General features: G+C 32.8%; 1 pseudogene; it reads right to left on the bottom strand.

Moving 5' to 3' along the window:
* LOC120143047 overlaps positions 1 to 17022 on the bottom strand; it is a 56851-nt pseudogene continuing 39829 nt past the window's right edge.

The following is a 17022-nucleotide window of genomic DNA, read 5'->3' on the forward strand; positions in this document are numbered from 1 at the left end:
CAAAAGAACACTAGCAGATTTGAAGAGGGGCACCGTTCCATTCCTTGAGACATTCCAGCATTGGATCAATGATCTTCCCTTCGCATATGGCAGTGAACACATTTTCGAAAACTCCTCCCCAGGTGACTTCACATCTCTCCTGTTAGCAGCCCAGTTCCGAGCTCCTCCCTCACGAATTTGTACAATGGATACGATTTGCAATCCTTGATCTTTTTTGGAATTGCTTCATTTCCACTCTCAACTGACGCCCTTGCACTCTCTAACTCCTTTGGCAAAACAGCCTTTAATTCGTTTTCGAAAGCTGCAATCTTTTGGAAGATTGAAGTACTCGTTCTTCTCATTCTCGATGTTTGCCGATGCATGCTCAACAAGAACTTGCCTCAGCTTTTGCATCATTGGGTAGGTAGCACTGCAAGGGTCATCGACATAGGTGAAAACATATTCACGTTCCAAGGCTTTGGATAGTTCTTGTTCGCAGGATCTTGACGGGTGAAGTTCACCATTGGCGCCGGCTGTGAGCGTTTTTTTAGCTATCTGGCTGACGGTGTTCTTCACCGTGTTCCTTCAGTGGTTTTTCTTGAAGAGATTAATCCCTAGGAGTTCACATCTTGGTTGTGTTGCTCTGCACTTTGAACATGGTTGGTGACCAGATTTGTTAAGTATTGGAGCTCAGAACAATAGGACGCCATTGCAATTTCAGCACCCTTGAAATCATAATCCAGACTTGGGTTCCTTCCACCGGAGAGGTTTGATGGGAGTCCATTGTTGTAGAAATCATTTACAAGTTCAGAGAATTGGCGAACATAGTTTTCCGATAGCTGCATAGCCAAACGAGCATTGTCCATTGAGACAACGATTGGGCTACCCTGGAAGTTGCCACCATGTAATGCCTTGTTCCTTGAGAATCGATCAAAGGGTTATCATTGACGAAGTTAATCTCTCTCGATTGATTTGGTTGCAAATCTGATCACTTCAATCTGTGAACCGAGCCACTGTGGAGATTTCCTCAGGGCATGTCGATCTTGTTTCGGTTTCTGCAAAGGGTCCATTTCATGCAGCTTCTTAGCCGCTTTAACATAAGAGCTTCCCTCAAGTATGTGTTCCATTATAGCATCGGCCTCTATTTGTCCTGGATGGTGCTTCAATTTATGTGTGAGGTGGTCGGTGAAATCAGGTTTACCATTCACGTTCCGCAAAAATTGCAGATAAAACTTCTGAAAGAACAGCCATATGTTTGCCTCAAACAGAACCATGGAAGCCAAGCCGGAACCAACTTCAGTGCCATTGACTAGAGCAAGGCCTTCCTTAGGCTGCAACACAGAACCCAGAGTCGATGCGGGCCAGACGAAAGGCCTCACGGGCATCAAGGTGTTCCCCATGGGGTCCAACAGCTTTGGAATTAGGCCTTCCAGTAAGCAATCCAGCAACGTAGGAAAGAGGGACAAGATCAACAGATGCAGTAATGGTGCCACGAAGCGGCAAACACGGGGTGATGTTGTGGTTGAGAACCTTGGTGATTGCCTCCAGAATTTCGAACCTGATCCCAGTATCCCTGGAGTAGGGTATTGATCCTGACAAGCATGGCTGCTCGAGTTGCTGAGTGAGGAAGTGTGTGGCACGAGTCGGTTCCATTGCCAAAGATCCCAGCATTTAAGAACCTGAATAAGTAATGTTTATTTATTCTTTTTCCGATGGAACATATTTACATGCATGAATAGGAGAATAAAGAGTTATCTAATGAGCTTCTTTTGAAGAGCGGCTCCTTGATTAGTTCTTCGATGGGAAGTGGCACCAAAACTAGTAGTAACGCCATAGCTGTCAGCCTGTCAGTGCCTTTGTTCATGCCATCAAGCACCCAATCAGCGCTGGCCTTAATACCAGCCCTCGCATCCTCTAAAACCTCAACCTAGACGCCCAAGTCACGTGTAGCAATGGGTGCAACTTGAGATCGTAAACGTCTCACCACCAGCTTCACTGACGGTCTCCTATACTCAGATACCATACGTTTCACTTCATCCAAAGGCTCCCCTTGAGTGACTCGGCTGCAACACCCCAATGCAAAGGGTCCAAAGAGCTGCTTTGTTGATCCTTCTGAGCGATGGTCTCCATGACAAAAGTTGCAGATACGGCTAATTTAGCCAACTTATCGGCTATTTTATTTCCTTCACGTCGCACGTGCTGAGATTTTAAACATTGTTGACGACACAACTCAAATTATGAAGGAGAATGACGGAGAATCCATGTCGAGTTTCCTCCCTCCTCGTGGATGCTACGAATCGCCTCCTTGTTATCGGACTGAGGTACTACCCGCCTGAAATCGAGATCCCAAACATAAATCAAGCCAACATAATTACCCCACAGCTCTGCCTCCAAGACCGAGCAAACCCCAATAAACTTAGAAAACCCAGCGTGGCAACTACCTGAATGAGTACGTATCACTCCCCCACACGATGCTCGTCTGTCCAAATCACTCCGGGCACCATCGGTATTTATTTAACCCATCTCAAAGGTGGAGGCGACCAGAGATTGCGGCTGATCCCCTCACAGCTCCCATGCTTCGAGGAATGCCTCTAATAACGATATCACATCGCATGGTCTTCGATTGTTCTCTGCTTCGGTCCAAGGTGGAATGTCTAAAATCCTCCAATTGCCAAAAGCTGTCGCATTCATGATAACAACAATCAATTTTGGTATGATTTAGTATCTAAATTATCAATTTTAGTTTCGTTTTAATGTCTAAACTTTAAAAAAATCAAATCATGCTTAAGTTTAGTTTTTTTTTCATTTTAGTAACCGATTCAAAATTTAACGGTAAGTTTTGAAAAAAAATGAAATTTAGGTACTAAACAAATTAAGTTTTTAACGGTAGTATACTCAAATAAATGAAAACTAAATTTTATGTACTTTTAAAAAAAATTAAAAGTTTAAATATTAAAATAGATCGAAACTGATAGTTTAGATATTAAATGCGTAATGACCAACCATTGAAGAAAATATATTTTAATTTATTATCCAAAATAAAGACTATACTTCTTTTAAAGCAAAATCACAATTGTAAAAAAGAAAACAACTATCAAAGTTTTATATACAGAAATCTAAAACCAAATACATGATTATCAAGGTTTAAAATAATTACCAACTTTAAAATAATTAAAAGTCTGTACATAGCACGAATCGAGCGATCTCGGTAATAAAATGAATTGTTGTTATTCCTTGAGGTCTCAAGTTCGAACACCATGAATGCATGCAAGCATTCAATGTCAAATGATTGAAAGTTGTTTTTGAATAGATATTGCCTTGTATAGACATTGCACTCGATATTATCTCTATATGATAATAATCTTATCTTTTAACTAATGAGATCGCTTGATATATATATATATATATATATATATATATATATTAAAATACTCTATAAATCAAATACCATGGATGTTACTTTTGGAAATGAAGTTTGGACCTTGTTTCTCACAAAGAAGTTAGCCCAACAAGAAGTCAAGTGCCCCCAAAAGTAGGGTTAGGGATAGATGCAGGGGAGGAAGGAGTTATGTCCCTTGAAACAAGGCATGGGGAAATTATAATTTGGAATTTGTGTAAGAAAGGTAGGATTGATTAGACTAAGCCACTTAATAGGAGACAATGGAGATTAATGTCTACTTAATTACTCATATCATATCTTTGTCCTTCCCACTTTAGGTCTTCTTGCAATATGATATAACCCCATCTCCCCATGTCGGTTTCGGGTCAATAGAGTCCGACAATGGTGTGACCCAACTCAAAATTGGTTTGCAATTGGATGCTTTCAACAATTATCATCATATTCTTCCATGCCATAATCCAACTTCATATATGCTGCGTATTACTTGTAAACAATATTAATCACATTTTTAGAGAGTATTTTTGGATAATTCACTTATAGTTCGAGTTTTAAGATATAATACCAAAATTAGCCTCTAATGTTTATCATAATGATCATTTTGCCCTTTTTTTTAGTATTTGACCTCCAGCGTTTCATTAAGGCAAAAAGACTCATTTGTGGATGAAAACTATGAGTTACAAATAATTTTCCCTAAAATGAAACGTTAGAGACTAAAATGCTTTAAGGATTTTTGGGGTTTTTTACCCTAAAATGAAATGCTTGGAGTTAAAATGCTCAAAAAAATAGAAGACAGTGATATTTTGATAAATGTTGGGGGCTAATTTTGTATTATGTCAAGTTTTAAAGGATCTTTAACTATTATTTATTTTTATTAAATTAAATAGTAATATTCTAAGTTAATTTCTAATAATATTGTTGTGTACTGATATAATTATTTTAGTTCATTTTAAGGTGTTCAAACAACATTGTGTTATATTATTATCTTTCATATTGTATTACGTTGGTATTATTAACTAAAAAGATAATATATATATATATATATTATCTTTTTAGTTAATAATTTATTTTATATACATTTTAATTTTTTTAGCAAAGGACATAAAAGATTTCTCAATTAGAAATAAAGTAATGTCCTTGTATTATTTTTGTGTCATTTCATACCTCACATAATATTTGATGTTAAGTTAATTACATAGTAATTTCTGAGTTTATGTTGTGTTTATACATTTCTTAATAATTTGCGTTTGTACATTTCTTAATAATTTCATATTTTGTATTACCTCCGTCCCACTTAAAATGTCTATTATTGATATTTTTAAATCAACATTTTGAACTTTGATTCCTTATTTTAAAATTTATTATTGAAAAAATATGAAAAATATATGTTGAACTTATTTTTTGATATAATTCAAAGTCGAAAATAACTTGAAAAATATGTGTTCTTAATTGCTTTATATATATGAAATATTTTTGAGTTAATTAAAATATGTTTAATGTGTTTAAAGCTTTTTAAATATGAAAAATACTATTCAGTCACTAGTTGATAATGTTCATACACAAGTATCGTTCATAGTTGGAAACTTTGTAATAGTTTTGAAACTTTATTGAGAGTTTCGAAACTTTGCACCCAGAAACTGTTTTAACGGTCCAATTTTCTTCAACGATCATATTTTTAATTAAGAGTTTTGAAATTTTCATCAAAGTTTCGAAACTTTCAAGAACATTGTGTTTAAAAATTTTGATACTTTCACAAAGTTTCGAAACTTTCTCAAAAAATTCGAAACTGCATGTGCAAGTGCCCTTTATTGCATGTTTTTAAAGATTCCCAACGGCTATAACTCATCCCAACGGTCATAAACGGCTAACAACTCATTTCACACAATAAAAACACTCCAAGGACACACTTGAAGAAGATTACTACACATATCCAAGCTTAGAGATCAAGAGAAAATAATTTTCATTCCTATTTCCTTCATTTTTCTCTTGTACATAAGTGTATAGAGCTTAATTGAATATCTTTTGTTTTTATTCTTGTGAGCTTAAATCTTTGTAAACACCTACCTTGTGAGAATTCTTGTTTACATTTCTTATCCTTTGTAAAAGGGGAGTGGTTATAGTTTAGCCTTGAAAAACTAGAGAATTATAAAGCTTGCTCTTGAGCCTAGAAAAAGAAAGAACAAATTGGTGAATTTGTTGAAATCCATAGTGTGGAGCTAAGGTAGTGGATGTAGACTTTGGTTGAGAAAGTCGAACAACTATAAATCTTGCGTCAATTCTTCTTTTATTGCTTCCACACCAAAGATTTTAAAGGCCAATTCACCCCCTCTTGGCGGTTTTTGGTTGATCGATCGAGTCCAACATATATTTTAAAAACCTTAAATCAAGTAGTTTTAAATATATATATATTTTATAAATTTTTTTAAAATGTTTAAAACAATTGTGGTCAAATTTTAAAAAAAATAACTTTTGAAAAGTCAATAAGAGATAATTTTAGTGGGATGGAGTGAGTATAATTTATTATAATTATTTAATTTAATATATATGCATATCTGTGTGTTTAGAGGATTAGGATCCAGTTACAAGTAGTCTAGAACTTTTAATTTTACACCCTTTTAAGATCATTGGATAAAGGGAAATCAAAGGCTAAGATTAACTCATTGTTTTTTAACGAATATCTTCTCATTTAATCTTACCGTTAATCTCAATCTTTGATTTCTCATCATCCAATGATCCTAAAATGGTGTAAATTTTTTTAGTTTTACAGAATGTAATTGGATCCTAGTGTGTTATATATATAAGCACACTAGGATCCAATTAAATAGTGTAAAACTAAAAAAGTTTTACACCATTTTAGGATCGTTGGATGAGAAGAAATCAAAGGTTGAGATTAACAGTAGGAAATGAGAAGATATTCATTGGAAAAAAAACAATGAGTTATCTCAACCTTTGATTTTTCTCAATCCAACGGTCTTAAAAAGACGTAAAACTTTTAGTTTTACACCAAGTAAAACTAATAAATTTTACACTAATTTATACCCATTAGATTTTAATAAATAAATAGAACTCATAATAAATAATTTTTAACTCATAGTAAAATAATATTTTTTTCTTTTAGGGTTAGGATTTAGGCTTTAAGATTTAAGCTTTAGGATTTAAGGTTTATAATTTAGGTTTTGAGATTTAAGGTTTTGGGTTTAAGTTTTAGGATAAGGTTTTACGTTTGAAGTTTGAGATTGAGGTCAAAAGAGATATTGTTTTACTGTTAGTAAAAAGATTTTTATTTATGGGTTATAAATTTTTATTTATTAAAATCTAATGACTATAAATTACTGTAAAACTTGTTAGGTTTACATATGTAATTAAGTGGATCCTACCCCATATATATATATATATATATATATATATATATATATATATAGTTAGATTAAGCACTTTTAGAAATCCCTATATAATATTAGTGAGTAGAAATAGTACATTAAAAAAATATCTGAATGCCTTTTATTTTTCTCCATTCATTGAAACCAAACCAAACACAAGTTAATTCTTCTATTTAGTTGAGGGGACATCAATGGTTGGCAATGGTCATGCAATGCATTAGAGATGTTTAGGAAAATAGTAACAAAAGCATATATCAAATCATATCATATAACAAATAACAACAATAATGGTGATGATATCATATCATACACATGTTAGATACCAATCATGTCTATAGGGCATGCCTTTATACCCCAACTTAATTACTCCTTTTTTAACCATATGTTTAAATATTATAATTATTGTGTTAGTCCCTTCAAATCATATTGGGTCTGTTTTTTTAAATAAAGGTAGATCTATAACAAAAAAATTTAAAACCTAAACTTCTATCAAATTAATATTTAATTTATTAGTTATATTTATAAAAAAAATAATCATCATATTTGATAATGATTAAAAATATTTTATTTTTGACAGTTGATTCAATTTGACAAAAAAATAAAAATTTGTCGGTTAAAAGAAGTGAAAAAATTAAATTAAAATGATTTTTATGAAAATTTCAAGAATATAAAAAATACTATTAGGCCTTATAAATATGAATAGACTTAAAACAAAATTTAGGTCTTAGGGAAGGGTGAAGAATATATATATATATATTACAGTGAAAATAGAACATGTTGATATGATATATCATTTAGGTTTTAGGATTTTTATTTTCACCTTTTTTTATATATAAAATCTCACATATTGAATTACTCCAAACTTTCTTTTTTGCAAAAGGAAAAAAGTTATGAATAAAGTAGGTTGATTATTTTTATTATGAATTTATATTCAATATGTTGATACTGTATATATCTATATACAATTTTTTATATAATTTCTAAAATAATTTATTAATTTATCAATTATATATATATTATTGTCCTCATGGTTCTAAGGCTTCGCTCTGACTAATTCAAACCGATTAGCGTCGCACATCTGGTTTTGGTGGGTGAGTCTCCTAGAGGATATTTTTTTGTATACACAAGGACTCGAACTTGAGACATTGCTTAAACAATATCAAACTAGTTATCACTTGAACCAATCTTGTTGGTTTAGTGATATATTTGTTGGAAATGAAACACTCACACAAACAACTTTTATTGAAACTCAAACAAATATTACAAGAGCACTCTCACTCAAAAACAAGATACTACAACTCACTCTTATAAGACTTTGCTTCTTCACTCACTTAGAAGCTCTTAATTTTTCTTGATGCTTAAACTAAAATGGGAAGAGATATTTATACTACTCAAGAACAATCCTACACCACACAAATAAAATAATTTAAACCATTAAAATATACAAATACCTAACTCTTACCTAACTAAATTGATGTAAGAAATGACATATTCATCTAATTGATGTAAGCAATGACATCTTCATCTAATTGATGTAAGCAATGACATCAATTTAGTTTGGGTTTGGGTTTAGGCTCCCATAATGGATCAAATTTATGATCCAACACCCCCCTTAAACTTGATCTTGTGACTCCTAGTAAGTTCCTTAATCTCATGAAGTTTTCTCTTGTCAGTGACTTGGTAAAAATATCGGCAACTTTAGCAATGAAGTTATTCTTATCATCTTTTATATAAAGATTATAATTATTCTTATGAATATCATAACCTTTCTCTACCAGTTGCCCTAAACTTAAGATGTTACTTTTCATATTGGGCACATAGTAGACATTTGAAATAAATTGATGTCTCCAATCTTTCAAACGGGGAAGGATGTTACCTCTTCCTTTCACTGCTATTATGAAATCATCTCCAAACGAAACATTTCCGCTTACTGACTCGTCTAGCTCCACGAACATGTCTTTCTTTTCACACATGTGATTACTTGCACCACTGTCAAGATACCAGGAATTTGTTTGGCCACAATCAGCTTCCTTTCGTGCTAGAAGAAGGGTTTCTTTTCCATCTGTCTTTTCCTCCACATAGTTGGCCTTCTCCTCAATTTTGTTGTTGGGAGCTCTACATTCTGAAGCATAATGCCCAAACTTTTGACAATTATAACATCGAACTTGAGATTTGTCATATCTTGAGTTCAGATTGATTCTTCCACGGCATCGTTTTGAGCTTTCTCCTTTCTAATAATTATTGTTGGAATTGTTGTTGTAATTCCAGCCTCGTCCACGTCCGCAACTTCTACCTTGTCCATGACCTCTACCTCTGCCTAGGCCACGTTGGTTTCTATCATTGTGTTGGGTTTCATGTATATCTTTGAGTTGTAGTTTGAGGAGTTGCTCAGTAAACCCATGCTTCTTCTTATGCTTCTCTTCATATGCTTGCAATGATCCTTGGAGTTGCTCGATCGTCATTTCTTCCAAGTCTTTAGTTTCTTCGATTGTCACAACGATGTGCACAAATTTGGGATCCAACGAATGAAGTATCTTCTCTATTATCCTCACATCTTCTAACTTTTCACCATTTCTTTTTAATTGATTAGAAACAGTTACTACTCTTGAGAAATAATCTAAAATAGACTCAGATGCTTTCATGTGTAAGGATTCGAATTCACCTCTTAATGTTTGGAGACGGACATTCTTCACTTGTTTGGATCCTTTATAAGATGTTTGCATCTTCTCTCACGCTTCCTTGCTAGAGCTTGCACTTGAAATCTTTTCAAAACCATCATCATCTAATTCTTGATAGATGAGGTAGAGAGCCTTCTTGTCTCTCTTTCTTGAATCCTTCAAAGTTGTCTTTTGATCTGGTGTAAGAGTAGCAAAAATAACATCATCTGCAATCTCGTTATAGTCTTTCTCTATGATATCCCACACATCTTGTGATCCAAGAAGTGCCTTCATTTTGATATTTCAGTTGTCGTAGTTGTTGTTATTGAGTGCCAGAACTTGGAATGGTGTCATACCATTTGCTATATCTTTCAATATAATGAGAATTTGCAAAATCCGATTGTAATGAATCCGGAATGCCGAAAAACCATGGGAGGGACTTGGACAACTCGGTCAAGGGGCTCCCACTCGGCTGACTCGACTCAACTCGGTGAGTCAACTCGATTTTCTGGAAGCAGTCTTCCGGCGGTACGTGGCGTTGCGTCATAACTCAGATTGGGAAGATTTTAGCGGCGTCGGATTCCTCTCGTCTTCCAACTCTCTCTGATGCCACTTTGTTAGAAATGAAACACTCACACAAATAACTTTTATTGAAACTCAAACAAATATTACAAGAGCACTCTCACTCAAAAACAAGATACTACAACTCACTCTTATAAGACTTTGCTTCTTCACTCACTTAGAATCTCTTAATTTTTCTTGATGCTTAAACTAAAATGGGAAGGAGTATTTATACTACTCAAGAACAATCCTACACCACACGAATAAAATAATTTAAACCATTAAAATATACAAATACCTAACTCTCACCTAACTAAATTGATGTAAGCAATGACATCTTCATCTAATTGATGTAAGCAATGGCATCAATTTAGTTTGGGTTTGGGTTTAGGCTCCTATAATGGATTAAGTTTATGATCCAACAATATTTTAATATAATATTAATTAATAAATTTTTGCATGGGAATCTAAATTATGGAAAAACTGACAAGTGGTCTGAGGAGATAACCTAATAAAAGATAAATATATAAGGAGTAACAAAAGAGAAGTGTAAAAGCTTATATAAAAGGTAGAGTGATCACTTTTCTTCTAAATGTAGTGTTTGTTCATCCTCCTAGGGATCCCCGTTTCATTTCTTACAAGCGTGTTTTTTTTTCTTCTAATTAATCAGTGGTATTTCATCTATTAATTGACCAATTCAGATTGGTTAGTACAGAGATGATGATGATCTTCCTAACCCAATTTATTCTATTCGTAAACGATAATGTTCGAACCCTGACTTACTTAAAAAAAACTAATGTATTTTCTAACTAAACCAACTGGTTGGTATTTCTTACTAGTGTTTTGAGAGACGCACGTGCTTCTATAACATTGAATGTAAAGGCAACAACCTTGTTCCATGCTGAACTGCCAATATCAGTGAGCAGTCAGTCAGCTTTGCTGCCATTGAATCCGTCTTGCAGTTGCAGTTGCAGTAAAACCAGATTCCCAATGGTAAACGTACGTGAAAACAAAGAAGAGAAAAGACATCAGACAGACAAGCAAACCAATCCAAACCCCTCTCGTATATTTCAATGTTGTTGTCAGGTTTTAACGTGTTACCTCTGCCTCTCCTTCACAGGTCCCCCTCCCTATCAGACATCAGTTGCTGCTGACATATTAGCCTTTCTTTTTCCTTTCCATATTTTGGTGCCTCTTTCAACTTTGGTCTTTCAAAGATAGATACACTCCATCATGTTTCACTTTCAAACTCACTTCGTTTGGATATAATATTAGAATTTGAGATTAAGTGTACAATATCGTTGTTTATTTAGGGAATGCATGTAATAATTTGGAACATCATAAATATCACACATGTGTGGATGCGAAAAACTTTATTGGGGGGAGGGGGGACGAAAAGGGTATGAAAGCGTTGATATGAGTGTGTTGATCTGATCGAATTTGGTTATAATTAATGTGACAATGAACGGGGATTATCGGAGATTTAAATAGTGGTATGTTATTGTGATAATACTCTGTGTATAACAGTAACAATGTTGTTTGCAACTGTTATTATATGATCGAGATAGCTATAATTTTTACAATAATATTAGTTATATCTACCACGATAAATTCTATTGTAATTGCAGTCTAAATCACTGACAACAAGTGGGGAGGACCACACGAGGTAGAGCACTGAGAAAACCGGTTGTTGTACCCTCTCTGTGATACTCTAATTTTCATCTCCTTCACCTCACCTTTCCCTTTCTTTCTTCTAAGGATTCTCGCTGTCGGCTGACACCTTCACTGTCCCACCCGCATCGCCTCCTTTGACATCACTCTTCTCTGTTTAGCTCGCCTTTCCCATGCTCTAAACTCTAATTATCCTCATGAATTTTTAAAATCGAGTTGGAGGGTGATACAATCAATAATATGTTATCTAGTACAATTAGACACTAACTTTTTTTAAGTACGATAAGGAGTTTAAATCTTAATTTTTTGAATGAAGAAAACTGATTTTAAGGTAGTCTACTGTCTTACCTCCCCTTATTCCATTACATATGGAAATAAGGGTCAACTAATTTAATGTCCGAAAGAGACAAAGAAGACCCTTCAGACTCATTTTATTCTCTTTGCAATCATCAAAATTTGACCTCTGATCTTGTTTAATGAATCTTGTACTTTATTCCACTTAACTAACCGGTTGTTGTTGGGTATCTTTATCTTTATGTGTTCGGTATAATTCATACTCTCTCATGCATGTTTTCAGACATTTAAAAGCCTTGAAATAATTATTATGCTTGCTGCACTACTTTCCGCATCACATTATTTCTCCCCTTTCCCTCGACATGTTTTCAATGATTAAATGGATAAAATCTCAGCAATGGGACTGTAAATTAAGGGGTGTACCCAATATAATGGGTGATCAACAATTCACTTAGTTATCTCAGTCAAATATGCTTTATGATTTTTATTTTAGTTCTTCTGAAGTTTGGATTTTTATGGGTAAAGTATAGAAATGATCCCCGACTATAGAGAATTACTTTATTGAATTTTCCGACTATTAAAAGTTACAAACTGACCCTCTAACTATAGAATATTACTTTTTTGAGTCCCCCGACTACTAAAAGTTATAAAATGATAACTCGATTATTCATTATGTTCCAAACTTGTCATTTTTTCGTTAAAAATGATGGCAATTTGAACTGGACGTTAACCTGCTGACTGAGATATGCTAGTTGTTTGAGATTCTGAGATCATATTATATCATATATCATTCGACAAGCTAACGTCCAACTCAAATTGCCATCATTTTTAACAGAAAAAAGGCGAGTATTGAACACAATGAATAGACAAGTGACCATTTTGTAACTTTTAATAATAACCAGGGACTTAAAAAATAACATCCTATAGTTAGGAGATCAATTTGTAATTTTTAATAGTTGGGTGACTCAATAAAGCAACAGAAGACCATTTATGTACTTTACTCAATTTTTATTTATTTTTAATATTTTATGTGATAATGATTAATACATTAACAGAGGCATGTTTCATTATCCATCTTAAAATATGAATTTCTTCGATTAATTATTTATTTTATTGATGATACCCACATTAAGATTTTATTTATACTCATCCCATGTATAAAAATTTTATGTTAATATATATACGTCTATTCTAAAAATAATTTCTAGTTCCGTCACTAAATATGGTGAGACAATGGGTTTGTGTTGTATGTGAAGGAACAAAAGAAATGAAATTTAAATATATGAACAAGTTGAAACTGAATGGAAGATGGCCCAACATATTCATTACTTCTCTTAAGCTAGCTTACTCTCAAGTACTCTAACAGAAACACGACTAATATTAGTAGCGGATTTAGAAATTTTCTCAAGGGTGAGTATACATATATATAAATAACATAAAATTTTAAGTCGACAATTAATAAAATAAATAAATAAAATCAGATTTTATGGTGTACACGCAGCCACTGACATATAACAGTTCAATGATCCATAATTTTGACAGTGAAATAGGAAATAATAACTAACATGGTTGGTTCAAGTAGTAATTAGTTTAATATCACTTAAATAAAGTCTCAAGTTCGAGTCTTCGTATATGCAAAAAATTCTTGTTGGGAAATTAACTCACCAAAGTCAGGTATCCATCACAAGTCAGTCTGAATTAATCAAAGCAAAGCCTTGAAACCGGGACAACAACCAAAATAAAAATAGGAAATAATACAGAAATCTCAATAGAAACAAAAACAAAAGTAATAACATAAATCTCAACAGAGAAGTAGAATTTTATTTGCATCACTAAATAATTATTTTTCTTACAAATATTACTATACAAGGATGGAAAGGCATGGGAACCAAATAAAGGTGGCCTTTTCGTCTAAGGCTCGCTTCGCTCACGCCAGCAAACAAGCATCGCAATGCAGCGCCGGAGGATGTAGAATTTGGCTCGCTGCTTCTTTAACCAAATGGCTGCATTTCTCGCCAATTGATCTGCAAGGCTCACAGGTTGGGGCTGCAGCCTGCTTGTTACTAATAAATCTGGTGTCCTTTTCTTTGCCTGCCATGTGAAGAAAAACTAAGCTTTTGGCCTTGCTTTCAGATGTGCCTACTGTTGTTGTTTATAAGGCTAGGCAGCAGCACTGCCAACAATGGTACTAGAAATAGCAGCAGTAAAAAAATATAAAAGGGTAGGGGGTTGAATGAACTTGGTGGTTGTATTTATATCAGGAAATGGACTGCAACCTACTAGGTGATGTGGCGGAAGCAAAGCATGCCCGGATAGATACGTGTTTACCTTGAATCCGAATTTTTTTATATTAATTATATTATTAATGCTCATCTTAAAATTCTATTCATGTCTACTCTATACGATAAAATTTAATAATTAATATACATATATATGTTTATCCTAAAAAATATTTATGGATAATTCTCCTCAAACTGTTTCTATTGGTTTTTGTGCAGAGAAAGCAACGTAAATGCTGACAAAGAGGAAGGCACACGAATGAAAGTATAGGCTAAACATTGCAAGATTGTGTTGGGAGATGCCTTTATTATTCGGGTATTCTACAACCAATGGTCACTTATGTTTGAAAAAAATTTATTTTTTCATTAAAATTTTAAAAATAATAAATCGGTCGTTAACGATATCAATTTGTAATAAAATAGTCCCTGACGTTATTGATTTGTAATAAAATAGTCGTTTCACCGTCATCTCCGTTAAATTGATGATGTGATAACGTTATTAAAAAGGCTAATATTTCATTTTACCCCTAAACTACTGCTAAAATATCAAATAGGTCATTGAATAACGATTTTATATCTAATTTATCCCAAAAATTTTCAAATTTCTAATTTTTTTTTTTTCTAAACACCCCATTACCTTCACTATATTCGAATCACGTTCCTTACAAAAACGAAAATCACACTTAAACAAATAGGAGCACTTTCCTTAGTATTTGTTTCAACCACACTTAAACAAAACATAAAAGTCTAAAATTATCTTTTATTGCAATACCAATCTTCGAAATTCATTGTTTTTGTTCCTATCTTATAGCGTTGCGTTTGAGTAAATTAAGTACTTATTGATGTGCTATATTCTCTCTTTAACATTTGGTTTTTGGTTCAGGTTACTATTGTGTAAAATATATAATGAAATAGAAAGAAATAATTGAATGGTTCACTTTTTTTTTTTTGCAACAAAAGAGAATGCAACTTATTGTCTAAATATAGATATTTTTGTTTAAGTATGGTTGAAAGAAATACCAAGGAAACTGCTCCTAATTGTTTTAAGTGTGTTTTTTGTTTTGCAAGGAATGTGGTTCAAATATAATGAAGGTGGCGGGGTGTTCGGAAAAAAATAGAAAGATTTTGGGGGTAGATTATATATAAATTTATTGTTCAATGACCTATTTGATGTTTTAGCAGTAATTTAAGGGTAAAATGAAATATTAACCTTTTTTTAATATTGTCACGTCATCAATTCAACGGGATGACGGTAGAGTAATCATTATGTTACAAATCAATAACGTTAGTAACAATTTTGTTAATTTCAAAACTTAAATAGGGAAAATGAAAATTTACTTAAAAATTAGTAACCAGTTTACCCTTAGGGTGCGTTTGGTTCACGGAATGTAAGATTACCAGTGGGAATAAAAGATTACCAGGGAATATGATTACTGTGAATGTTGTATTTTGTGTTTGGTTGGTTTAGCAGGAATGTAAAATTATTGTGTTTGATTAAAAGAATAAAAGATTATTGAAATGTATATTTGATCAAATTGTCCTTATTATATATTTATTTTTTTAACAAGTTGGAAAATATTTATATATTTTCTTTAAAAAATTTAAATTCATAAAATTTATATAATTTTTTTTACAAAATTAAAAATATAAAAAGGTTTAATGAAAGGGTAAAATTTTATTTTAATCCCTGAACTTCATATAAAATTTTAATTATAGATTTTTTTTTGTAAATCTAAAATAGTTTAAGGATAAATTTGTAATTTAACCTTCGTATAATTTTTATCATTTAAGAATATTTTTGAAAGAAATATTTTTAAGGGTATTTTAGTCTAAAACGCCGGTAATCCAACAACACCCAAGGAAATGGAGGCAATGACATTCCCGGTAATATACCCCAAAAAATCCACTATTGATAATGTAAGATTACCGGGAATGACATTCCCGGCCAACCAAACGGGGATGTGGATTTCATTCCCATAAAAATCTCACATTCCCCCAACCAAACACACCCTTTATTCTTGTTTATGCTGACTGCTGAGGTGGAAGCAATATATTCTGCGTACAACAGGGACGGGGGCAAGGGGAATGTAGGCCTGGCTATCCCTAACCCTAAGTGCCAGGCCCAAAGGGATTTATAGGGGTAAACATTCAAATTTTCAGGGATATAATCCTTCATATATATATATATATATATATTTGTTTGCTTGCTATATCCTCTATCAAAATAACGGTAGTTATATATCGATAAAAATGATGTTCAAAATTATTATTATAAAACCATGATACCCGAAATGATTACAATATTTGATTGCCATCATAAGTTTTATATGCCTTATTTATAATATTATCTCCTTAAATTCAGAACCTTGGCTTTTAACGATCAATCCAGAGAAATATATAATGAGACAACCCTCTCAATCTAATTTATCTCATTTGGTATTCGAATTCATATCTAATAATCATATAAACTAAATAAAATGATTTTGGTGAATTATACAAAATTAAATAAGTCTATAATTATATGAAGAGAAAAAATCGATCAACCCATTCATTTTTCATCCTCTTAAAGCAATAAGTGTTGGACATTGCCCAATGACAAAGGGGAAGCAGTTTGATTTGTTGGGCTGATGGACTCAGCACAAAACGAAACCTGTTAGCATTTACGAGATAAAATTGAGCTTTATATCTATAAATCGTTGTACTTTCTTGGTGATCAAATTAATTAATTCTAAAATGAAGGGGGTTTAGTCTATAAATTTAATACATGACTAGAATAAAAAATTTTAAAGTTAATGCTCAAATTA

This window comes from Hibiscus syriacus, unplaced genomic scaffold (genome assembly GCF_006381635.1).
Source record: "Hibiscus syriacus cultivar Baekdansim isolate YM2019G1 unplaced genomic scaffold, ASM638163v2 tig00110833_pilon, whole genome shotgun sequence".
Lineage (NCBI taxonomy): Eukaryota > Viridiplantae > Streptophyta > Magnoliopsida > Malvales > Malvaceae > Hibiscus > Hibiscus syriacus.